This window comes from Bufo gargarizans, chromosome 6 (genome assembly GCF_014858855.1).
Source record: "Bufo gargarizans isolate SCDJY-AF-19 chromosome 6, ASM1485885v1, whole genome shotgun sequence".
NCBI lineage: Eukaryota > Metazoa > Chordata > Amphibia > Anura > Bufonidae > Bufo > Bufo gargarizans.
This window is the reverse complement of record NC_058085.1, coordinates 228,642,563-228,668,358: the sequence shown is the minus strand read 5'-3', so window position 1 is coordinate 228,668,358 and position 25,796 is coordinate 228,642,563. Positions and strand designations below refer to the sequence as shown.

At 42.5% G+C, this 25,796-nt stretch overlaps 1 protein-coding gene across 5 annotated transcripts in view; it reads right to left on the bottom strand.

Moving 5' to 3' along the window:
- Positions 1-7,163, bottom strand: part of NUDT8 (nudix hydrolase 8) — an 80,504-nt gene extending 73,341 nt beyond the window's left edge. For all 5 annotated transcript variants that reach the window (XM_044298843.1, XM_044298844.1, XM_044298847.1 and 2 more), the window contains exon 1: positions 7,062-7,163. The gene's annotated coding sequence lies outside the window, so the exon portion shown is untranslated. The remainder of the gene's footprint in view (positions 1-7,061) is intronic.
- Between the last annotated feature and the right edge of the window lie 18,633 nt (positions 7,164-25,796).

Sequence of the window (25,796 nt, the reverse complement as noted above, 5' to 3'; positions counted from 1 at the left end):
CCAAGAAGGGACATCGGTATGTCATGGCATAAAAGATATAAACAACCATAAAGCAATAATGAATAAAAATATATAAAAATATTAAGGACGTGACCACTGTATGCTAGAAATGGTGAAAATAGTGACATGTAAGGGGTCCATACGAATAAAATCATAATAATGGCGTTTATGATGAGACCCTATAATTGAATACATCATGGTGATAATAAAAAAACGCATAATGATAATAATAGAGACCAAAAGCATTTAGTGTGTAAAGATACATAGCGGTGAAACCGCATTATAATCGATATCGTGCTCATAAATATAAATATGCATAAAAGTGAAAGAAAAAAGAAGAAAAAAGAGAGAAAATTAATGTATTAATGAAATTATAGAATATGTGAATTGGTGTTCTCAATCATATTCACAAAATCCTATAAGTCGACATGGCCAGTGGGGAAAATACAGTATAACTAGGCATTCGCTGATGTTCCTGGAACAATTGATAATGTATACCAAATGTCCTATGGACCCGCTGCGGAGGCAATGCGGGCGCATCGGGCGGCGCCCCAGGCAACAACAGGTAGCCAGAGGAGCCACCCAAGGCGCCCACAACCACCCACCCAGCGGGATCACCACAAAAGTGCACGGAACCAGCACCAAGAGCAATATAAGCAACTAGTGTTGGAGGAACCGGGGCACACTGGTTGGAACCGCAGGTGCCGAGGAAGACCAATATCAGGCCAATCCAAACCCTCAAGACACCGCAATAGGTTGTAGAGATCAACATGACAAGGAAGATAATGTTGACGGAGCCCAATATGGTGCCCCGCCATCAAGGATGTTAAATATCATATGCATATGTTGATTGAAGATCTCACACACATCCTTTCTTCTAAAGATAAATCGTCCCGGTAGGTAGCTCCATCCATCAGCGCCAAACTCGCAATGAGTATTGATCTCAAAAAAAGGAAAAAAGGAAAAAGAACAAGAATTACGATATAATATGATCTACCAAAATAATAATAAAACCTAAAAAATAATATTATATACCCTGTAATAAAATTCGCGCATATTTCATAGAAAGGGAGAAAAACTATTGGATTCATTAAAAACCTAAAAAATGTACGAAAGGGAGGCCTTTCGGCAACTCAATAACAAGGGATGCTACCGTAGAATTGAAAGTGATCCAACAACACTTTATAAGAACAAATTGGACGACATTTTGGCAGAAGCTTGTGATCAATGCATTATTACGACCAATATGATGGAAGGTTTGAAGGTTGACTTCCCAGTCAAACCTACCCTATACCTGCTCCCGAAGGTGCACAAGAATCGTACTCACCCTCCGGGGCGTCCAATTATCTCGGGTATCGGTAGCTTGTGCACCAATGTGGGCAAGTTCATCGATTTTTTCCTTCAGAAAAGTGTAGAGACCCTTCCTTCCTTTGTTAAGGACACTACTGACATGCTGAGACGACTTAATGGGATCCACGCCGACCCAGATGTGGTCCTTGTTACATGCGACATTGAGTCGCTATACACGTCTATATACCATGACCAGGGAGTGCGGGCATCTAGATCCTTTTTAACCATGTCAGACTATGATAATGGTATGATTGAATTTATTTTGACATTATTAGAGTTTATGCTTACGCATAATTATTTTTTATTTAAGGACCGCCTCTTCCTACAGCTCCAGGGGACAGCTATGGGGGCATCATGTGCCCCCTCATATGCCAACCTGTTCCTGGGGCTGTGGGAGAGAGAAATTGTCCAAGACACTCCGGGATATGATGCCGCACTCCTATGGTCTAGGTATATAGACGATGTATTTTTCCTCTGGCATGACACCATTCCGGCCTTAGAGAAATTTTTGGCTCGTCTCAACCAGAATACACGTAATATCCGACTTACGTGGAAATATAGCCTCAACAATGTTGAATTTTTGGATATAATGATTAGTAAGGGGTCTGATGGATATTTGTCGACCGATCTTTTCAGAAAGTCTACTGCCGTCAATGCCCTTCTCCACGCCTCCTCTGCTCACCATCCCAACACGATCCGCGCAATACCTACCGGACAGTTCCTCAGAACTCGCAGGATCTGCTCCAACGATCAACAGTTTGAACAGCAAGCTAGTGTGCTGACACAACGATTCCTCGAAAGAGGGTACCAGTACAACACCATACAGCGTGGTTATGAACGAGCTAAAAAAACATCCAGAGATTCCCTGCTGGTGAGTAAAGCTCAGAAAAGGGATAATCGGGACACATGTGTGCGATTTATTACCCCCTTTAATACCAAATGGAAGCTTATTCAGAATATTCTGAGGAAACACTGGTCAGTACTTCACACAGATGGTGATCTGGCGGTATGTCTCCCCACATATCCTCAGATCACGTGGAGGCGCTCGCGCAATTTGCGCGATATCCTTACTAGGAGTCATTATGTTTCTACACCTAGGGAGGGTATCTTTGGCAGTAGGGGCCCCAAGTGGGGATCTTTCTCTTGCGGAGCTTGCACCGCCTGCAAATTTATGATCCGTTCCACCGCCTTTAGTGACTCCTCAGGCCGCAAAGATTTTAAGATTGTACACTTTATTAATTGTAATAGTGTGGCTGTAATATACCTTTTGACATGCCCATGTAATCTCTCTTATGTCGGCATGACAAAGAGAGCTCTGAAGACACGAGTGTTGGAACATGTCTGTAAGATTCGAGCAGCGGCGGGCACTCCTGAGAAGGATTGGGAATCACTGCAGGCGGTTCCACGACATTTTCGGAGGTGTCATGGATCTGATCCAGGGGGGTTGAAGGTGAGGGGTATTGACAGAATCCACCTGGGATCCAGAGGCGGTAATATTAAAGTGGCCTTACTCCGCAGAGAGACCAGGTGGATTGTCAACCTCGATACTGTCACCCCATATGGCCTTAATGAATCCAATAGTTTTTCTCCCTTTCTATGAAATATGCGCGAATTTTATTACAGGGTATATAATATTATTTTTTAGGTTTTATTATTATTTTGGTAGATCATATTATATCGTAATTCTTGTTCTTTTTCCTTTTTTCCTTTTTTTGAGATCAATACTCATTGCGAGTTTGGCGCTGATGGATGGAGCTACCTACCGGGACGATTTATCTTTAGAAGAAAGGATGTGTGTGAGATCTTCAATCAACATATGCATATGATATTTAACATCCTTGATGGCGGGGCACCATATTGGGCTCCGTCAACATTATCTTCCTTGTCATGTTGATCTCTACAACCTATTGCGGTGTCTTGAGGGTTTGGATTGGCCTGATATTGGTCTTCCTCGGCACCTGCGGTTCCAACCAGTGTGCCCCGGTTCCTCCAACACTAGTTGCTTATATTGCTCTTGGTGCTGGTTCCGTGCACTTTTGTGGTGATCCCGCTGGGTGGGTGGTTGTGGGCGCCTTGGGTGGCTCCTCTGGCTACCTGTTGTTGCCTGGGGCGCCGCCCGATGCGCCCGCATTGCCTCCGCAGCGGGTCCATAGGACATTTGGTATACTTTATCAATTGTTCCAGGAACATCAGCGAATGCCTAGTTATACTGTATTTTCCCCACTGGCCATGTCGACTTATAGGATTTTGTGAATATGATTGAGAACACCAATTCACATATTCTATAATTTCATTAATACATTAATTCTCTCTTTTTTCTTCTTTTTTCTTTCACTTTTATGCATATTTATATTTATGAGCACGATATCTATTATAATGCGGTTTCACCGCTATGTATCTTTACACACTAAATGCTTTTGGTCTCTATTATTATCATTATGCGTTTTTTTATTATCACCATGATGTATTCAATTATAGGGTCTCATCATAAACGCCATTATTATGATTTTATTCGTATGGACCCCTTACATGTCACTATTTTCACCATTTCTAGCATACAGTGGTCACGTCCTTAATATTTTTATATATTTTTATTCATTATTGCTTTATGGTTGTTTATATCTTTTATGCCATGACATACCGATGTCCCTTCTTGGTACATCACAAGTCCGGTGATTGTGGGACCTGGTGAGGTTACGATTATGCGTGCCTGTAGCATCTCGGCGGTTGGGTGATCACATCCTGCTCTTCTAGTTCCGGCGAGATATAGTCTGCGGCTCACCTGCGTTCCACGGGGGTCGCGGGGTGCGCATGCGCTGGGTGACGCCATCTTGATGCGCTCCGGTTCGTCTGCTTTTGTCGCCGCGCATGCGCGGTGTGCAGACGTGGACGCGCTGAAAGATGGCGCTGCCTATCATGGGGCATCCCGCGCCCGCTTGTGTGGCTCACAGATGTGCCGAATTTAGGTTAGTTGTATCCATCGCCCCACCTCCATCATGCCTTATATATACCCTGTCCACCTTATGCTACATACCTCCTGACGAAGCCGTGAGGTGAAACGCGCGTCGAGGTCTTGCGCCCAGGGTCTGTCACTTCAGCTGCCGCCATGTCTTCAGGTACGGTCCATAACAGCATGTGTTGATTTGTGGGGTCCCTTGCACGTGTCCTCACCAGGTTCCACAGAATTAGGTGTCTATTCATTGTACTATTGGATTATTGCCATATCTTTTTATGTTACATTGGACTGACTGTGATGCCCACATTATCAGGATATTATTGCCGAGACTTTAGAGTCCATATAGTATCTGCGGTGCTGAATACACCATACCCGTATTGGGGCTACCATCATACCAGATACTTTTGGGGTCCCTGAAGCCGCAGTTTCTATCTTATCCCTTTGGACTGTACCACGCTGCACATTATCTTGTGCAGTAACATGGTGTCTGTTTTGTAAGTGCTCACCCTGTGTATTCTTCCGTGTATTGTAATAACATCCCGTTGTTCTCCATTTTTTACATTGTATAATAAACAATATATTTTTTGATAGAATATTCCACTTGATTGGTTTTTTGGTTCATTCTGCGTTAGTACAAGTGGTTATTGGCTGTCTTACATGATAGAACTGCCTTGTTGTAGGTTTAATAGCAACTACTTCTGTGTGTGTTCGATCAGTGCACTCAAGACACTCACTTCCCGCCATGCCAGACATAAGTCAGGAAGAGGTTAAAGGGTTTTTTACGGTACAAATGATTTATATTTAGCTGCTCAACACTGCTCTGATCCTTCACCCTGCCTGCGCTCTACATCTTCCAGTCAAGGAAGTGTTTACATTGAGTAGCCAAAGATTGGCTTCAGCGGTGATGAGTAGAGATGAGCGAATTTCCGCTTATGAAATTCGTTCACACTTTGGTGGTAAAAGTTAAATTGCGCTATGGATTCCGTTACCATGGACCATAACGCAATACTATGACAGAATGTATAGCGGAATGTTTTTAGAGGCGTTCCGTTATTCATTCCGTCATAATATAAATGTCTATGGGCTGCAAAACGGATCCGTCCTGTTCCGTGGTAATGGAATCCATAACGCAATTCACCTTTTACCACCAAAGTGTGAACGAATTTCATAAGCAGAAATTTGCTCATCTCTAGTGACGAGGCCAGAAACAGCATATTCCCGGTGAAGCCAGCCAGATGTAAACAGTGCCGGAACCGGACGACTGAGACAGTGGAGGCAGCACGGAGATCAGGGGCATCGTGGAGCAGGTAAGTATGAATATTGTGCTTCAGGGGTTACACTGCAGGAACTTGTTAAATAATTTACTGGAAAACCCCTTTAAGTTAGGTAAGTGACAGATGCCGCAGAAAGCCCTCTGTTAAACGGATATGCTCTTGTTACAGGATGCTGCAGGATGTTATAATGCAGTCTAACACGCTATTCCATTATACTATTGCAGTATACTGATGTATTCCAGCCAAACAGAGGGCAATAGGATTCTCTTTTGACCTCCATCTAAGGCTACTTTCACACCAGCGTTTTTTGTTGGATCAGTCAGCAAAAACGCTTCAGTCATGATAAGGGTCTATTGACATGTCCGCAAAATGGGTCCGCATCCGTTCCGCAATTTTGCGGAACAGGTGCAGGGACCCATTCATTTTCAATGGGGTCAGAATGTGCTGTTCGCATTTGCGGTTCCGCAAAAAAAAAAAAAATAGAACATGTCCTATTCTTGTCCGGACAAGAAAAGGCCTTTTCTATGAGACTTCCGGCGATGTGTGGAACGCACATTCCCGGTGTCCATGTTCTGCAAAACACATATGGACGTGTGAATGGACCCTTATACAACTGTCTGCATCCGTTCTGAACGGATCCAGTTGTATTATCTCTAAAACCATTTTAAGTCAATGGGGGACGGATCAGTTTTCTTTTGTGTCAGAGAAAACGGATCCGTCTTGCTCCGCACCACATCGCAGACAGAAAAGCACTGCTTGCAGCATTACTCCATCCGCTATGGAGACACAACGAAACGAAGAGGAATGCATTCATTCAGTTCAGCTTTGTCCCCATTGACAATTATTGGCCATTTTCCCCCGCTATTGAGAAGATCCTATGACTAATGAAGCCTTATTCCTGGAGGTTTGTGATGTGAATGGCCCCTAACAGGAGCATGGCCAGTGCCTCTATGGAAGACCAGCGTGCTTAACGGTTATCAATGGTAGCGATTTATTCCACAAAACACTAGTGCAAATCTGATTCTGGACCCTTGGACTCTTTTCAGTGCCGCTTCCACTCTGTAATTCGCAAGCACATGTCAGTGTACACCTGAAGGACACCACAGATGCCATTGCACGTAAAGTCACTGGTAAGCGGACAACGTGAGGCTGGTCTTCTCCGAGATGTTACTGAATCCATTTCTTATATAAACCTTCCCCAACAACCGCAATAAGGTCCAAAATGACGATCCATGTCTGATACGCAGGCGCATTGGTCTAAAATTACGGGCCAAGCATGCGCAGTCTACTCTACGCGCTGAAAGAGCATGCGCAGTCACAATCCCCTTTGCGTTCCACGGGGAACGTTCCAAAAGTCAAGACACAGAATTAAGCCCAAGGTTTAGATGAATCAGTGTCATCCGGCGGGAACTCCGAGTCCCATATATCCTCAGTCACAAGCAACAGCAACTTCTATAGTAGCATTTCCATCCTATTCTCACCTGACAGCAGCCGCTGACCTTGCTGTAAGGAAGCTCTGGTGGCCGCTAAGAGTGCAACTACTGGTCGATGCTGCTGTCACTCAATGGCGAAGACGCCTTTTCTGTTCCGGCAGTCTCATTGGCGGTTCTCACAAATAGGCTGCCGCCTTCCTCGAGCTGATTGGACGAGATCTACGAACCAGAGGCTGGGAGACATACATTGACCTTTGCTTACTAGTTGTCTGTAAAAGGACAGTCAGATCACGTGATACATTGGCTTCCGCAGAGCCTACTCCCGCCATATCTGTAAAAGTCTCTCTGCTGTGTGTATGAATGATCCCTCAGTGAGCGCAGAGAGAGAGAGAGAGAGGAAAAGACGCATTTTTCAATAATAGCATAGCACTTAGTACGTTTATTATTTCTGCCAGGGGGGCCTGGGAAATATAAGTGGCCCCATTTTATAGTGGTCCAAGTTGACAGAGACCACTGCCAACACAGGGATAAGGAGGCAGCAATACTATATTGCTGCACATTATAGCATCCAAACAGAGTGAAATACTACAATGCGTCACAAAATACCTCCCCAAATCTTCCGCTCTGTTCTGGCCTCCTGCTCCAGTTGCCTCAAAATGGCAATACAGTTGAACTAAGGTTACTTGCACACCAGCGGTTTCCCTTTGTGCTATTGAGATCCGTCATGGGATCTCAATAACGGAGAAAAACGCTTCATTTTTGTTCCTATTCATTGTAAATGGGGACAAAACTGAACTGAAGGGAACAGAGTGCACCAGAATGCATTGTGTTCCCACGATGCACACAAAAATGCTGCAAGTGGCATTTTTGAGTACATCCTGCCTGGGATGCGCAGCAAGATCAATCCGTCATGACTCACAATGTAAGTCAATGGAGATGGCTCAGTTTTCTCTGACACAAAAGAAAACTGATCCGTCCCCCATTGACTTACAATGGTTTTAGAGACTGATCCGTCATTGCTATGTTAAAGATAATACAACTGGATCCGTTCATAACAGATGCAGACAGTTGTATTATGACAGAAGCGTTTTTGCTGATCCATGACTGACCCAGCAAAAACGCTGGTGTGAAAGTAGCCTAAGGAGGGGAGCGTCGGATCATTACTTACCTGGCTGGCGGCCATGAGGAGGGCTCTGTGGGCCCCCTGGGCATCAGCCCACCGGAAAGTTTCCCTGTAGGGTCTGTTGCCAGCCCACCCCTGATTTCTGCAGACACTAATATAGAACAATAGAGGACATACAAAAAAGAATGAAGAAAGGAAATGAACAATGTCAGGATGCGAGCTTAACCCTTTAAACACTGGGACCTTTTGCATTTTTGTTTTTTCCTCCCTATGTTCCAATAATAACTTTTTTATTATTCCGTTCACATAACCATATGAGGGTTTATTTTTTGCGGAACATGCATTTTTTAATTGCACCATTTAATTTACCATGCTTTGTATTGAAAAATGGGAAAAATTCTTTGTGAAGTAAAATAAAGGAAAAAAAACACATTTCTGCCAAGGTTCTTGGGGTTTTCACATCATGGCAGTCACTGTGCGCTAAAAATGACATAGGCTCCTTATTCTGCAGCTCAATGTGATTATGGCAATACCAAACTTGTCTAGTTATAATTTTGTTTTATAACTTAAAAAAAAACCTTTGATAAACATTTTTTTTCTTTACATCACCATTTTCTGACGGCCATAACTTTTTTATATTTCAGTCTACAGAGCTGTATGAGGGTTTGTTTTTTGGAAGATGAACTGTAGTTTTTATTGGAACCATTTTAGTGGTATGTATGACATTTTGATCACTTTTCAGTTAAAAAAAAAATTTTTTGGGGGGGGGGGCACGGTAACTAAAAAATTGTGAATTGTGTGGTTTTATTTATTTTTTTCCTTTACGATGTTCACCACACCTTCACATTTTAATAGTTCAGGAGTTTTCAAACACAAGGATACCTAAAATGTTTATTTTCTTGTTTATATATTTTTATATGTAAAATTGGGAAAAGGGGTGTGACTTAACTTTTAACAATTTTTGTTGGGTTCTTTTGCTTTTAGTAAGGGCGCATGCACACGGCCGTTGCTTGGCCATTCTGTGTATTAGGAACTGTAACTTGCAGTCCCCAATGCACGGGCAACATCCGTGCGGATTCCACAGTGGATCCAGACCCATTCAACTTGAATGGCTCCATGATCCGTCCGCACTGCAAAAAAATAGAACATGTTCAGTTTTTTTGCGGTGCGAAGGCACGGATAGAAACCCCACGGCAGCACTCTTATTTAAGTCCCTTGTGGGTTTAATAAATGCTAAAAAAAAAAAAATACACCTTTTTGCCCCATTGAGAAAATGCTTTCAATGGAAAAAAATAAAATCTACACATATTTGTTATCACTGCGTCTGTAAAAATCCCACACTATGCAATTATCATGTAATTTATCCCATACAGTGAAACAAACAAAAAGAAGCCATAATTGCTGCTTTTTGCTAAATTGCCTCCAAGAAAACATAATAAAAAGTGCCCCAAAATGATACTAATAAAAACTAAAAGTCGTACTGAAAAAAATCAAGCCCTCCCACAGCTCCATAGAAAGAAAAAGAAAAATGTTATGGGTCTTGGCCTTGATCAGGAAAGGGTGGTAAAGAATCAGACCATTTATCTCCCTTCCTCACCTATCCTAATTTTATCACTTTAGAGAAAATTAACTATTTTCTAAATTTGAATCTCTGCTTTTAACCTGTAGAGGACCTTCGCCATACAGGTACAGCGCTGGTAGACGTGACTTAAGGACCAGCGCCATACATGTACAGTACAAGGTTAATTGGTCCTCGTGGGGGAATCAGGGAGGGATTGCTGCTCTTACCAGCAGGCATCCATGTCGGCTAAGGGCAGCATGATATCTGTCTGCCTCCCTGCAGCTCCAAGCAATGTCATCCCAGTTCCATCAGCATTTTATCCATTTATGGAGCTGCAGGGGGGTTCATACGGAGGTGACCAGTGCTGGACTAGTCAGCACCAGTCATCCCCGAGGTCAGACAGGGGACTCCAGTGTTTGGGGTCTCCCGCCAGTACTGTGATTGGCTGGAACAATGCTCCAGCCAATGGCAACATAGTGACATAGTTTATAAGGCAAAAAAAAAAAAAGACATCAGTCCATCCAGTTCAGCCTGTTATCCTGCAAGTTGATCCAGAGGAATGCAAAACAAAAAACTGTGAGGTAGAAGCCAATTTCCCCCACTTTAGGGGGAAAAAATTACCTTCCTGACTCTAATCAGGTAATCAGAATAACTCACTGGATCAAAGACCCTTCTTATAGTAACCACCCCTCTCAGCCCTACAGCATCATAGGGAACAGGAAGAATCTGCATGCATCCAGACTGGCGACTGCATGCAGAGAGGACCTGTGCCTTCTGTGCGGTAAATCGACTTGCTGGGACTTGTGGTGCACCACCACAGCGATCTGCTGCTTTCCTCTGAAAAGAAGAACAACATCTGGAACTGCTACAGTGATTTTTTTTTTTACATTTGCAGTAGTTCCAGCCCCCTAATCCATCCCCCCTCCTTTCCAAGCCCTAATCCATGTCCCTCTCCCCCCTGTCTGATTTTGCAGACGGTGAACAAATTGTGACTTTTTTTGTCACTATTTATCTGGCTTTTTTTCCTTTGCTCTGCATCACTTTTTCTGTGTGCGAGCTAGTGTTAGTGTAGATTTTTGTACCAATGCAGTATCATCCATTTTTCTGACTGGTCTGCTTAGTTTACTGTGCAGATTGTATTTTTTTGGTGTAGAAAAAATAAGTCAGTGCTAGATATTTTGAATGCCGGATCATGCACTAATACATTCTATGGGGAAAAATGCCGGATCCGGCATTTGGGCAAGTCTTCATTTTTTTTTTCGCCAGAGATAAAACCGTATCATGCAGTATCAAAACGCCTGAACTGAAGACATCCTGATGCATCCTGAACGGATAAGGGCTCTTTCACACCTGCGTTCTTTTCTTCCGGCATAGAGTTCCGTCGTCGGGGGCTCTATGCCGGAAGAATCCTGATCAGTTTTATCCTAATGCATTCTGAATGGAGAGAAATCCGTTCAGGATGCATCAGGATGTCTTCAGTTCAGGACCGGAACGTTTTTTGGCCGGAGAAAATACCGCAGCATGCTGCGCTTTTTGCTCCGGCCAAAAATCCTGAACACTTGCCGCAAGGCCGGATCCGGAATTAATGCCCATTGAAAGGCATTGATCCGGCCTTAAGCTAAACGTCGTTTCGGCGCATTGCCAGATCCGACGTTTAGCTTTTTCTGAATGGTTACCATGGCTGCCGGGACGCTAAAGTCCTGGCAGCCATGGTAAAGTGTAGTGGGGAGCGGGAGAGCAGCATACTTACCGTCCGTGCGGCTCCCGGGGCGCTCCAGAGTGACGTCAGGGCGCCCCACGCTCATGGATGACGTGATCGCATGGAAAGTCATCAATGCGCATGGGGCGCTCTGACGCCCCGGGAGCCGCACGGACTGTAAGTATACTGCTCCCCACTACTACTATGGCAACCAGGACATTAATAGCGTCCTGGCTGCCATAGTAACACTGAAAGCATTTTGAAGACGGATCCGTCTTCAAATGCTTTCAGTTCACTTGCGTTTTTCCGGATCCGGCGTGTAATTCCGGCAAGTGGAGTACACGCCGGATCCGGACAACGCAAGTGTGAAAGAGGCCTTACTCTCCATTCAGAATGCATAGGGATATGCCTGATGAGTTATTTTCCGGTATAGAGCCCCTGTGACGGAACTCTATGCCGGAAAAGAAAAACGCAAATGTGAAAGTACCCTAACGAGCCACCACATATTCATTTCTGTGAAACACCTGTTTGGTCAAAGGTCTCATTTCCACCCCTAAAAATGTTTGTACAGTGGTGCACTTTCCAAAATGGGGTCACTTCTTTCTTAGGGTATTCAATTTCTGAGGACCTCAGGAATTTGTTTTTCCTTGTGACATGGCACTTAAAGGGTTTCTACCACCAGAAATACTGGTGGATTTCGCTGCCGAAATCCCGCGCCTGCGCCGTTCACTTCTGTATTCGCCGACTACGTCACAGTGAGGAAGTCGGCATCAGGAGAGCGGCCTTCACTCACTGCGTCTGCGCCGAATACAGAAGTGAACGGCGCAGGATTTCGGCAGCGATGCGGCGGACTATGGCATTAATCAAGAGGGGCGGGCAGAATAGAGGACCTAGGCGGGTTAAAGGGTGAGTTGACGGAGCCTCTAGGTGCTGATTTTACGCCCACATAGCACCTAGAGGCTCATTAGCATATCATAAAAGTGCTTTTTTTTTTTTTTACCAAAACAGCTGCAGGGAGAAAGGTAGAAAACATACTGTTATGTAGTGCTGACATTAGCGCATCGCTAATGTCAGTCAACTACAGAACAGTATTTCTGGTGGTAGAAACCCTTTAAAATCCATGTCTGCTAATTCAGGCCTCCAAAATCCATATCTTGCAGTTTGCCTGCTGTGAGCCCATACAGCAGGCTACAAGCACATATGGGGTGTTGCCATGATGGGAAGAACATATTTACTACTGTTACCCTGTCTGAAAATGAAAAATTGGTGTTTGGTAGTAATTTTTCATTTCCACAGCCGTGCGACTTTGAAAAGTGTTTCTGCCTTTTGTAAAAACTTGTTTGGTCAAAGGTGTCCTTGTGCAAGAGTGCACTTTCCAAAATGGGGTTACTTCTTGGGTTTTCAATTTCTGGGGACCTCAGGAATTTTTTACATGCGACATGGCACCTAAAATCGATGTCTCCCAATTCAGGCTTGCCTGCTTAATCTATATTTTACAGTTTGTCTTCAAAGCCCTGCTATGTGCAGGAGCATTTCAGCACCTAGCATGTTGCCGTATTCAGGGGAAAATGGGTAATGGGAAAATGGGTTCAGCATGTTGCCATATTCAGGGGGAAATGGGTAACAAAATGTGGGGTGCATTTTGTCCTGTTTCCCTTTGTGAAAGTGAGAAATGTGGGCCTAAAGCAACTTTTTCTTGAGAAACCTATCCGTCCCGTTTCCGTTATGCAGGAGAGGACTCCCCTGCATAACGGAAACGGGACTAATCCATTATGCAGGCCATAGACTTCTATTATGACTTCTATTATGACGGAATGAATAACGGATTGCCTCTAAAGTCATTCTGTTAGACATCCCGTCATAGAATTTACCACCAAACAAAGCACAAACTAATTTCAAAATATGATATTCGCTCATCTCTGATCAGCACATAAATTGACATACAGTCATGGCTAAAAGTGTTGGTACCCCAGAAAATAAAGTATTTCTCCCAGAAAATTATTGCAATTGCACGTTTTGCTATACTCGTTTATTTCCTTTGTGTGTATTGGAACAACACAAAAAAAAAAACGGAGAAAAAAAATGCCAAAAATGATATAATTTCACACAAACTCCAAAAATGGGCCCGACAAATTTACTGGCACCCTCAACTTAATATTTGTGATGCAAACCCTTTGGAAGAAATAACTGAAATCAAATGCTTCCTATAACCATCAACAAGCTTACACCTCTCAACTGGAATTTCGGACCACTCTTCTTTTGCAAACTGCTCCGGGTCTCTCATATTTGAAGGGTGCCTTCTCCCAACAGCAATTTTAAGATCTCTCTACAAGTGTTCAATGGTATTTAGATCGGACTCTTGCTGGGAATTTCAGAACTCTCTAGCACTTTGTTCCCATCCATTTTTGTGTGTTTCTTTAAGTATTTTTGGGGTGATTGTCCTGCTGGAAGACCCGTGACCTAGGATGTACACCCAGCTTTCTGACACTGGGCCCTACACTGCGACCCAAAATCCTTTGTAATCTTCAGATTTCATGATGCTTTGCAGTCAAGGCACCCAGTGCCAAAGACAGCAAAACAACCCCAAAACATCTTTGAACCTGTGTTCTTTTCTTTGTAGGCCTCATTCCGTTTTCGGTAAACAGTAAAATGATGTGCTTTACCAAAAAGCTCTATCTTGGTCTCATCTGTCCACAAGACATTTTCCCGGAAGGATTTTGGCTTACTCTCATACATTTTGGCAAACTGCAGTCTAGCTTTTTTATGTCTCTGTGTCAGCAGTGGTGATCTCCTGAGTCTCCTGTTTTGCAACCTTTCATCAATTTTTCTCTTCTGTCAGAGAGATTAGCTACAGTGCTGTGGGTAAACTTCTTGATTATGTTGCACATCGTGAACAAAGGAACATCAAGATCTCTGGAGATGGACTTGTAACCTTGAGATTGTTGATATTTTTCCCCAATTTTGGTTCACAAGTTCTCATACAGTTCTTTTCTCCTCTTTCTGTTCTTCATGCTTAGCGTGGCACACACAGACAGACAATGCAAAGATTGAGTCGACTTCTCATTTTATCTGGTTTCAGGTGTGATTTCTATATTGCCCACACCTGTTACTTGCCACAGGTGAGTTTGAACAAACATCACATGCTTGAAACAAAGTTGTTTACCAACAATTTTGTCCGGCCCATTATTGGAGTTTTGGGTGAAATTATGTCAGATTTGCCTTTTTTTTTGTTGTTCCAGTACATAAAAAGGAAATAAACACGTGTATAACAAAACATGTGTAATTTCAATAATTTTTTTAAGAGAAATATTAGATTTTCTGGAAATATTTCAAGGGGGCCAACACTTTCTGATAAACAGCTGTATGGGCACATGGTAGGGCTCAGAAGGCAAGGAGCGCCATATGGATTTTGGAGGCCAGATTTTGGTGCAATGGTCTTTGGTCGTCATGTTGCATTTGATCAGACCCAGAGGTACCCCTTATAATGAAATTCCCAAAAAGTGTCTACATTTTGCAAACTACACCACTAAATTAATTCTTCATGGGTGCAGTGAGCACTTTGACCCAACAAGCGCTGCATAGAATTTGCAAAACTTGGCTGTCAGTCCACCCATTCCAATTATTACTTTAGTTGCCCTCCCCTGAACCCTCTTCAGCTCTGCTATATCTGTCTTCACTGGAGATACAAAGTGTGCACAATACTCCATGTGTGGTCTGATTAGTGGTTTGTAAAGTGGCAAGACTATGTTCTCATCATGTGCATCTATCCCCTTTTTGATGCAACCCATTATCTTATTGGCCTCAGCAGCAGATGTCTGACACTGGTTTCTACAGTTATGATGGCTGTCCACTAAAATTCCTGTCCTTTTTCATGTCAGTGTTACCCAGTGTTTTACCATTTAGCCTGTACTGGTGACTTGCATTATTCCTTCCCATGTGCATAACCTTACATTGTCAGTGTTAAACCTCATCTGCCACTTCTCTGCCCAAGTCTCCAATCTATCTCGATCCATCTTTAGCAGTATACTGTCCTCTTCCGTGTTAATTATTATACAGTTTAGTGTTATCTGCAAAAAAAATTATATTTTATTTTGCAAGCATTTTACAAGATCATTAATAAAAATATTGAAGTGAATAGGGCACAGTACTGACCCCCTGTGGTACCCCACTAGTGACAGTGACCCAATCTGAGTGTGTACCGTTAACAACCACCCTTAGTTTTCTATCACTGAGCCAGTTACTTACCCACATAGAGACATTTTCACCCAGTCCAAACATTCTCATTTTATATACTAACCTTTTATGTGGTACAGTATCAAATGCTTTGGAGAAGTCGAGCTATATGACATGCATTGATTTACCACAGTAAAGTCAAAAATTTACCTCCTCATAGAAACTGATTAAATTAGTTTGACAGGACCGACCTCTCATGAAGCCATGCTGATATGGCGTTATTCGCTTATTTTCATTGAGTTACTCCAAGATTGGAATACCTTTAAACAGTTTACCTACAACAGATGTGAAACTTACTGACCTAAAGTTTCTGGGCTTTGTTTTTGACAGTTTTTTGAATATTGGCACCACATTTGATAAACACCAATCCTGTGTAACTCTCCCTCTGTCAATATAGAGTACTTAAATATCAGAAATAAGGGTCTTTCTATGACAATACCATATATGCCATCTGGTCCTGGAGATTTGTCTATTTTAATCTTTTTAAGACGGTGCTGAACTTCTTCCTGGGTCAGACAGGGCACTTTTAATGGGGAATTTACTTTTACATTCTGTATTTCATCTGACAGTTTATTCTCCTCAGTGAGTATAGTGGGGGAAAAATATTTAATAGATTTGCTTTCTCTTCAGCTCCTCCTTCATCATTCTGTAAAGAGCCAACACTTTCAGTTTTAAACTTTTTACCATTTATATAATTGAAAAACATTTTAGGGTTAGTTTTACTCTCTTTGCCATTTAGTCTCTCTGACTCTAGTTTTGCTGCTTTTATTTGTCTTTTGCATATTCAATTTTTTTCCTTATATTTTTCAATCTTTTCTCATTACCTTCCAGTTTTAGTTATTTAAATGCTTCCTTTTTGTCTTTTTTTTGCTGCCTTTACATTTATTCTGATAAGGTGTGTACCTCTCACAGTGCTTTTAACAACATCACATTTTGTGGCTGCATTTTTATTTTTGAGGACATTGTCTCAGTTAATGAGGCTAAAGGCCTCTCTTAGCTGGTCAAATTTTGCTTTTTGGAAGTTTGGTATTTCTGTGCCTCCTGAAGAAACAGTCTTTTGACTGACAATTGGAAGGTTATTTTTTACGGTCACTATTTCCCAGGTGTCCCCCAACCTGCATGCCTGTTTTTCTGTCAGGTCTATTGGTTAATACTAAGTCCAGTATGGTTTTCCCTCTAGCCTGAACCAGTTAGGAAAGGTCTTGGTTACTGCCAAGAACCTGCTTCCTTTACGAGATTCACAGGTTTCAGTTTCCCAGAGTGTATCTGGGAAGTTGAAGTCCCCCATAATAACCACCTCATTATGATTTACGGCCTCACCTATTTCCCTTAGTAATAGATTTTTTATTACATGGCTTGTAGCAAACTCCTATCAGTATTTTATTATTGTTTTGGCCTCCATGTATTTCTACCCACAGTGAGTCCACATGTTTATTTCCCTCAATTATATCTTCCCAGAATGTTCGCTTTAGACAGGACTTTACATAAAGCAAACCTCTCCTCCTTTCCGTCCTTTCTAAACAGACTGTAACCCTGAACTACCCAGTCATAGCTATCATCCAGCCATGTGTCAGTTATTCCTACTGTCATAGTTCTCCTCAGACATAGCTTTTTCCAGTTTACAAATTTTATCAGTCAGGCTTCTGACATTAGTATAAATACAATAAGAGGTTTCTGGATATTTTTTACCCTACTCCTTTTCTTATGAACTGTTCAAGTCCTTCCCTCCATTCCACCCCCAATCCCATTATCTCACCTCAGCTCACTATCTGCACTATCCTCCCCTCCTATAATGTAATTGCCCTCCCACAGTCCCTAGTTTAACCTCTTCATGCCAGTTTTCACCATAAGGACCAAGCCACATTTTACAAATCTGACGTGTTTCACTTTATGTCGTAATAACTCTAGAACGCTTTTACTTATCCAAGCCATTCTGATATTGTTTTCTCTTGACATATTGTGCTTCATGTTACTGGTAAATTTGAGTCAATATTTTTTACCTTTATTTATAAAAAAAATACCAAATTTACAGAAAGTTTGGAAAAATTCACTATTTTTTTAATTTGAATTTCTTTGCTTTTAAGATGGATAGTGGTACCTCATAAAATAATTGTTACGTAACATTCCCCATATGTCTTATTTATGTTGCCATCATTTTGTAAATGCAATTTTATTTTTTGGGACGTTAGAAGGCTTTCACTTTTAGAAGCAATTTTGAAATTTTTCAAGAAAATTTCCAAAACCACTTTTTGGAGTACTAATTCAGTTATGAAGTCATTTTGTGGAGCTTGGTAGAAGTCACCCATAAATAATTCCATTTTAGAACCTGATCAAATTATTCAAAACTGGGTTTACAAAATTTGTTAACCCTTTAGGTGTCCATAAGAATTAAATGAAATGGAGGTGAAATTTAAAAAATTACAATTTCTTTGCCGATTTAACTTGTTTATCCATTTTTTCCTGTAACACATCAGGGGTTAACAGCCAATCAAACTCAATATTTATTACCCTGATTCTGTAGTTTTACAGAAACACCCATTATTTGGTCATAAACTGCTGTCTGGGCACACAGCATGGCGCAAAAAGAAAGAATTGCCATATTGATTTTGGAAAGCAGTCTGTGATAATTTTACGTTGCCATGTCGCATTTGAAGACTCCCTGATGCACCCCTACAGTAGAAATTCCCAAAAAGTGACCCCATTTTGTAAATTATGGGATGAGTTTTATTGGTACTATTTTGGGGTACATATGATTTTTTTTATCACTCAATATTACTCTTTTTGTGAGACAGGGTAACAAATAAATGGCTATTGTGGCACAGTTTTCTCCTGGCCGGATATATTATAGAGCAGGTTGATACGGACGTGACAATATCAAACGTGTATTTTTTTTTTTTTGTTTCAGTTTCAGTTCATAAAGCATTTTTGAAAACAATGTTTTTGCTTCTTCATTTTCTGAAGGCTACATGTCTTTAACCACCTCCCGACCGCCTAACGCACCGATGCGTCCGGGAGGTGGTTGATTTGTTCCTCCTGGACGCATCGGTGCGTCATCTCGCGAGACGCGAGATTACGTCACAGCCGCCCCGCGCATGCGCATCGCGGGCCGGCATTTCGTAGCCAAGTATTTCGTCAGCAGCCTGCCGGCCACGATCATTGGCTGGCAGGTTGCTGATTTTTAAAAAATCCAATCAGCAGCCATTTAACCCCACATATTAGTAAATATGATGGGGTTATATGGCTGCTGTGCTCCTCTGCTCCTTCTTTTGGTCGGTTGGTTCCAGCAGAGGAGCACACATCACTGTGAGTACCCACTACACCACATACTAGCCCCAGATCACCCCAATTAACCCTTTGATCGCCCCTGTCAATCACTAGTGAAAGGAAAAAAGTGATCAGTGCAAACTGTCACTTTTTTTTTTCACTGGTATTGACCGTTAGGTTTCAGTATAGTTTAGGCCCCTTGGTTAGGTAGTTTAGGGATCGGTTAGCGCCCAGCCCACCGCACCGCAGTCCGTTATTCGCTGATTAGCGTATCGCTAATCAGCATTTGTACTTTTATAGTATCTGGAAGTGATCAAAACTGATAACGGTCAGATCTATAATAGTACTAGTGTCACTTTAGTTCTCCCTCCACCCAAAACGCAGTGTTTGCCCGATCAGGCCTGATCGGTCGCCCACACGTGCGTTCGCCCACGCCCGCCCCACCGCAGTGACAAAAAAAATTTTTTTTTGATTGCTGCACATTCACTTTACACGCACTGCGGCGATAAAAAAATCAGTTTTGATATTTTTTATCAACCGCAGCGGCCTCCAGTACTTCGTTAGCCTCCCATTTGTAAGACAGGCTTACTTTTTTTTTCTTGGGTAGTCTCAGGGAATACCCCGAAATTTAGTTGCCCACATGTCTAACAGGGGGTATTCTTCTGAAGAGGCCTACAGGCTTCTGACCCAGTCGGATGAGGAGTGGGAACCCTCATCTGATGAATCCAGCGGGTCAGAATACGAACCTGTAGAAAGCAGTGGCTCTCTGACCCAAAGTTGGGACGAGGAGGCTGAGGTCCCTGATAGCAGCAGGCGTACCCGGCCCCGTGTCGCTAGACCGCAGGTTGCGCAGTATCCGCTTCAAGAGCAGCAGAGTGGGGCTGGTGCTGTCGGATTACGTGGTGAGGCATACACCAGCAGCCCAGCCCTTCCTGGACCTAGTACCAACACTGCCGTAGAACATGGTGAAGTAGCGAGCACCAGAAGGGCAGTTGAAGCTGGTACGGTGGCACGTGCAGTAGTGACCCCGTCGCAGCCACTGCAAAGACGTGCCCGTAGAGCCCCTACAATCCCAGAGGTGCTGGCAAACCCTGATTGGCAGTCCCCAACTTCAGCCGCACCTGTAGTTCCCCCTTTCACCGCCCAGTCTGGAGTTCGGGTTGAGACAGCTCAGATCGGTTCGGCCCTGGGATTTTTTGAGCTGTTCTTGACTGCGGAGCTCTTAGACTTAGTTGTGGCAGAGACAAACCGGTATGCCACACAATTTATAACCGCTAACCCGGGAAGCTTTTATGCCCAGCCTTTCCGGTGGAAACCAGTCCAAGTTTCCGAAATTAAAACTTTTCTGGGCCTCCTCCTCAACATGGGCCTGACAAAAAAGCATGAATTGCGGTCATATTGGTCCACGAACCCGATTCATCACATGCCCATGTTCTCTGCTGCTACTGTATGTCCAGGACACGATTTGAGACCATCCTGCGTTTCCTGCACTTTAGTGATAACAGCACCTCCCGTCCCAGAGGCCACCCTGCTTTTGACCGGCTCCACAAAATTCGGCCCCTCATAGACCATTTCAACCTGAAATTTGCAGATATTTATACCCCAGAGCAAAACATCTGCGTAGACGAGTCCCTTATACATTTTACCGGGCGCCTTGGCTTCAAACAATACATCCCAAGCAAGCGCGCCCGGTATGGGGTCAAATTGTATAAGCTCTGTGAAAGGGCCACAGGCTATACACACAAATTTCGTGTCTATGAGGGAAAAGATCAGACCCTGGAGCCGGTCGGTTGCCCTGACTACCTGGGGAGCAGTGGGAAGATAGTCTGGGACTTGGTGTCACCCTTATTCGGCAAGGGGTACCATCTTTATGTGGACAATTTTTACACAAGTGTGGCCCTCTTTAGGCATTTGTTTCTAGAACGGATTGGCGCCTGTGGTACCGCGCAAACTAGTCGCGCGGGCTTCCCCCAACGGCTCGTTAGCACCCGTCTTGCAAGGGGGCAGAGGGCCGCACTGTGTAACGAAGAACTGCTCGCGGTGAAATGGAGAGACAAGCGTGACGTTTACATGCTCTCCTCCATTCACGCAGACACAACAATACAAATTGAGCGAGCAACCCGTGTCATTGAAAAGCCCCTCTCAGTCCACGACTATAACCTCCACATGGGAGGGGTGGACTTCAATGACCAGATGTTGTCTCCGTATTTAGTTTCCCGCAGAACCAGACGCTGGTATAAGAAGGTGTCTGTATATTTAATTCAATTGGCTCTGTACAATAGTTTTGTTCTCTACAGTAAGGCTGGGAGAACTGGATCCTTCCTCAAATTTCAGGAAGAGATCATCGAGAACCTCCTGTATCCAGGAGGTTCCATGGCCCCATCCACCAGTGTAGTTAGCCGTCTACATGAGTGACATTTCCCCAATGTCATTGCTGGTACCTCAACCCACCCGTCACCCCGAAAAAGATGTCGTGTCTGTAGCAGGAGTGGAATAAGGCGTGACACCCGCTATTTCTGTCCTGACTGTCCTGACCACCCTGCCCTATGCTTAGGGGAGTGTTTCCGAAAGTACCACACACAGGTACACCTAGCATAGGGATCATCTCACCAGGATAGGCACACAGGGCTATTAGGGCCCATTCACTCACAGCTGCTGCAAACGTCTCCTTTCACATGGGACAAAGTGCATAACGCACTTCGCCACATCTTTGGGCGATTTGCGCTTTGCACATTGACCCATGGGGAAGGAGAGGTTTGTTCTATAAAGGTAAAAAAAAAAAAAAAAAAAAACACCAGTAAGCAAACACGTTAATGTTTAGTTCAAAAAGTTAAAGTTACATGTTCTGTTCCAAAGCTAATAAAATGATTGCGTTGTGGCCTGGTTCTTTCTTTTTTTTGTCTTTTTACCTTCCAGGTGGACCAACCGATCTACTAGCTGCAGCACCGATGTGCATTCTGACAGAAGCATTGCGCTGCTGTCAGATTACACGCAAGTCGGTGTATGCGGCGCTGCAAGACGGGATTTTCTCCTCTGCAGTGACAGATACGTTTGCCAAGGCATACGAGCTGAGGAGGAGGCGGCGTTCCTATGCTTTGGCAAACACTTTGTATATATATAAAAAAAAAAAAAAAAATCCCGGCAATGATTTATTCATCCACATCGATTGATGCGAATGGAGAAATCTGGTTTGCCAGGGCATACGAGCTAAGTGGGTATGGATGTAGGGCGGAGCTCCTATGTCCTGGCAGACGCCTTTCCCCTCCATTTTTTTTTTTGGGCAGAGATTTTTTCATCCACATTGATCGATGCGAATGAAGAAATCTGTGCCGTTCATTTTTTTCTTTCAGCCCAGAGGCTGAACGGAAAAAAAAATCTCATTACCTGTATGCTCAATATAAGGAGAATAGCAGAAACTCCTAATGCTGACCATACATGTAATGATTGCGGAGACCCTCAAATGCCAGGGCAGTACAAACACCCCACAACTGACCCCATTTTGGAAATAAGACACCCCAAGGTATTTGCTGAGGGGCATATTGAGTCCATGAAAGATTGAAATTTTTGTCCTAAGTTAGCGGAAAGTGAGACTTTGTGAGAAAAAACAAAAAAAAATCAATTTCCGCTAACTTTTGCGAAAAAAATAAATAAATTCTATGAACTTTCCAGGCCTCTCATTGGATACCTTGGGGTGTCTTCTTTCCAAAGTGGGGTCACATGTGGGGTATTTATACTGCCCTGGCTTTTTAGGGGCCCTAAAGCGTGAGAAGAAGTCTGGGATCCAAATGTCTAAAAATGCCCTCCTAAAAGGAATTTGGGCACCTTTGCGCATCTAGGCTGCAAAAAAGTGTCACACATCTGGTATCGCCGTACTCAGGAGAAGTTGGGGAATGTGTTTTGGGGTGTCATTTTACATATACCCATGCTGGGTGAGATAAATATCTTGGTCAAATGCCAACTTTGTATAAAAAAATGGGAAAAGTTGTCTTTTGCCAAGATATTTCTTTCACCCAGCATGGGTATATGTAAAATGGCACCCCAAAACACATTCCCCAACTTCTCCTGAGTACGGTGATACCAGATGTGTAAAACTTTTTTGCTGCCAAGGTGGGCAAAGGGGCGCATATTCCAAAGTGCACCTTTAGGATTTTGCAGGCCATTTTTTACACATTTTGATTGCAAAGTGCTTCTCACACATATGGGCCCCTAAATTGCCAGGGCAGTATAACTACCCCACAAATGACCCCATTTTGGAAAGAAGACACCCCAAGGTATTCCGTGAGGGGCATGGCGAGTTCCTAGAATTTTTTATTTTTTGTCGCAAGTTAGTGGAATATGAGACTTTGTAAGGAAAAAAGAGAAAAAAAAAATCATCATTTTCCGCTAACTTGTGACAAAAAAAAAAAAATTCTAGGAACTCGCAGTGCCCCTCACGGAATACCTTGGGGTGTCTTCTTTCCAAAATGGGGTCACTTGTGGCGTAGTTATACTGCCCTGGCAATTTAGGGGCCCATATGTGTGAGAAGTACCTTGCAATCAAAATGTGTAAAAAAAATGGCCTGCGAAACCCGAAAGGTGCACTTTGGAATGTGCCCCTTTGCCCACCTTGGCAGCAAAAAAGTGTGACACATCTGGTATCGCCGTACTCAGGAGAAGTTGGGGAATGTGTTTTGGGGTGTCATTTTACATATACCTATGCTGGGTGAGAAAAATATCTTGGTCAAATGCCAACTTTGTATAAAAAAATGGGAAAAGTTGTCTTTTGCCAAGATATTTCTCTCACCCAGCATGGGTATATGTAAAATGACACCCCAAAACACATTCCCCAACTTCTCCTGAGTACGGCGATACCAGATGTGTGACACTTTTTTGCTGCCAAGGTGGGCAAAGGGGCACATATTCCAAAGTGCACCTTTCGGATTTCACGGGTCATTTTTTACACATTTTGATTGCAAAGTTCTTCTCACACATTTGGACCCCTAAATTGCCAGGGCAGTATAACTACCCCACAAGTGACCCCATTTTGGAAAGAAGACACCCCAAGGTATTCTGTGAGGGGCATGGTGAGTTCCTAGAATTTTTAATTTTTTGTCGCAAGTTAGTGGAATATGAGACTTTGTAAGAAAAAAAATAAAAATAAAAATCATCATCATTTTCCGCTAACTTGTGACAAAAAATAAAAAGTTCTATGAACTCACTATGCCCATCAGCGAATACCTTAGGGTGTCTACTTTCCGAAATGGGGTCATTTGTGGGGTTTTTCTACTGTTTGGGCATTGTAGAACCTCAGGAAACATGACAGGTGCTCAGAAAATCAGAGCTGTTTCAAAAAGCGGAAATTCACATTTTTGTACCATAGTTTGTAAACGCTATAACTTTTACCCAAACCATTTTTTTTTTTTGCCCAAACATTTTTTTTTTTATCAAAGACATGTAGAACAATAAATTTGGTGAAAAATTTATATATGGATGTCTTTTTTTTGCAAAATTCTACAGCTGAAAGTGAAAAATGTCATTTTTTTGCAAAAAAATCGTTACATTTTGATTAATAACAAAAGTGAACTGAAGTGGTTAATTGTTCTGCCAATCGTCTTGTGCATGGGCTCTTTTTTTTTGCAGGAATAGTTTGTTTTTATTGGTACCATTTTGGGGTACATATAATTTTTTTGATTATTCAATATGACACTTTTTGGGGGTAAGGTGACCTAAAAATGGCTATTTTAGCACATTTTTCATATTTTGCTTAACAGCGTTCACCTGAGGGGGTAGATTTTGTGAGATTTTTATAGAGCAGGTCATTATGGATGTAGCAATTCCTAATATGTCAATTTTTATTTTTTCAGTTTTATACAGTAGAAGCATTTGTGAAAAAAAATCATGTTTTTTGTGTCTCCATTTTCTGAAAGCTATATTTTTTTTTTCTGCCGATTGTCTTGTGTAGGGGCTCATTTTTTGCGGGAAGAGTTGAGGTTTTTATAGGTACCATTTTTGGGTACATATGAATTTTTTGATCTCTCAATATTATACTTTATGTGACAAAAAGTGGCCAAAATCGGTTGTTTTGGCACAGTTAATTTTTTTTTTTTACGCAATTAACCTTAGGGGGTAGATCATGTGATATTTTTATAGAGCAGTTTGTTATAGATGCGGCAATACCTGATATGTCTACTTTTTTTACATTTATTTCAGTTATACACAATAAAAACTTTTTTATTTTTTGGGGGGGCAATTATGTAGGGGATCTTTTTTTGCGGGAAGTTTAGGGTACATATGTCTTTTTGATAGCTTGGTTTACAATTTTTTTGATGTAAGGTGACAAAAATTGCCTTTTTGCCACAGTTTCTATTTATTGTGAGCCGGTCGTTATGGATGTGGCGATACCAAATATGTCTATTTTTTTTTTTTTTTTATTATTATATGCAATTTTGTGGCTTTTTTCCTTTACTAGAAGAGTTATTTTTTATTATTAATAAACACTTTTTTAACTTTTTTTTAACTATTTATATTTGCCCCACTTCAACTTTTCAGGGTTCCCTGTTTCAATACAGTACAATATATGCTGTATTGTACTGTACTGAACTGTCAGCGTCTTACAATGTAAAACGTTGACAGTTGTCTAGGAGACCCAGCCTGGGGGCTGGATCTCCTAGGCTTCCGTTGCCGGCAGGCTCCTTTACACAGGCATCGGGGCTGCCATAGCAGCCATCGGCCTCCTTTCACCGCAGCGCCCGCGCCCAATGGAGTCAGAGGGAGCCCAGTAACACAAGTCGGAAGGTAAAATTAATCCAAAAAGCTGTCCTTAAGCCAAGTGTAGTTTGCGGAGGCATTTTTTTTTTTTACAAACGATTATTTAAAAAAAACAAGTTTTTACTACAATTTGGTACACTTAGTGCATTTAAAGGG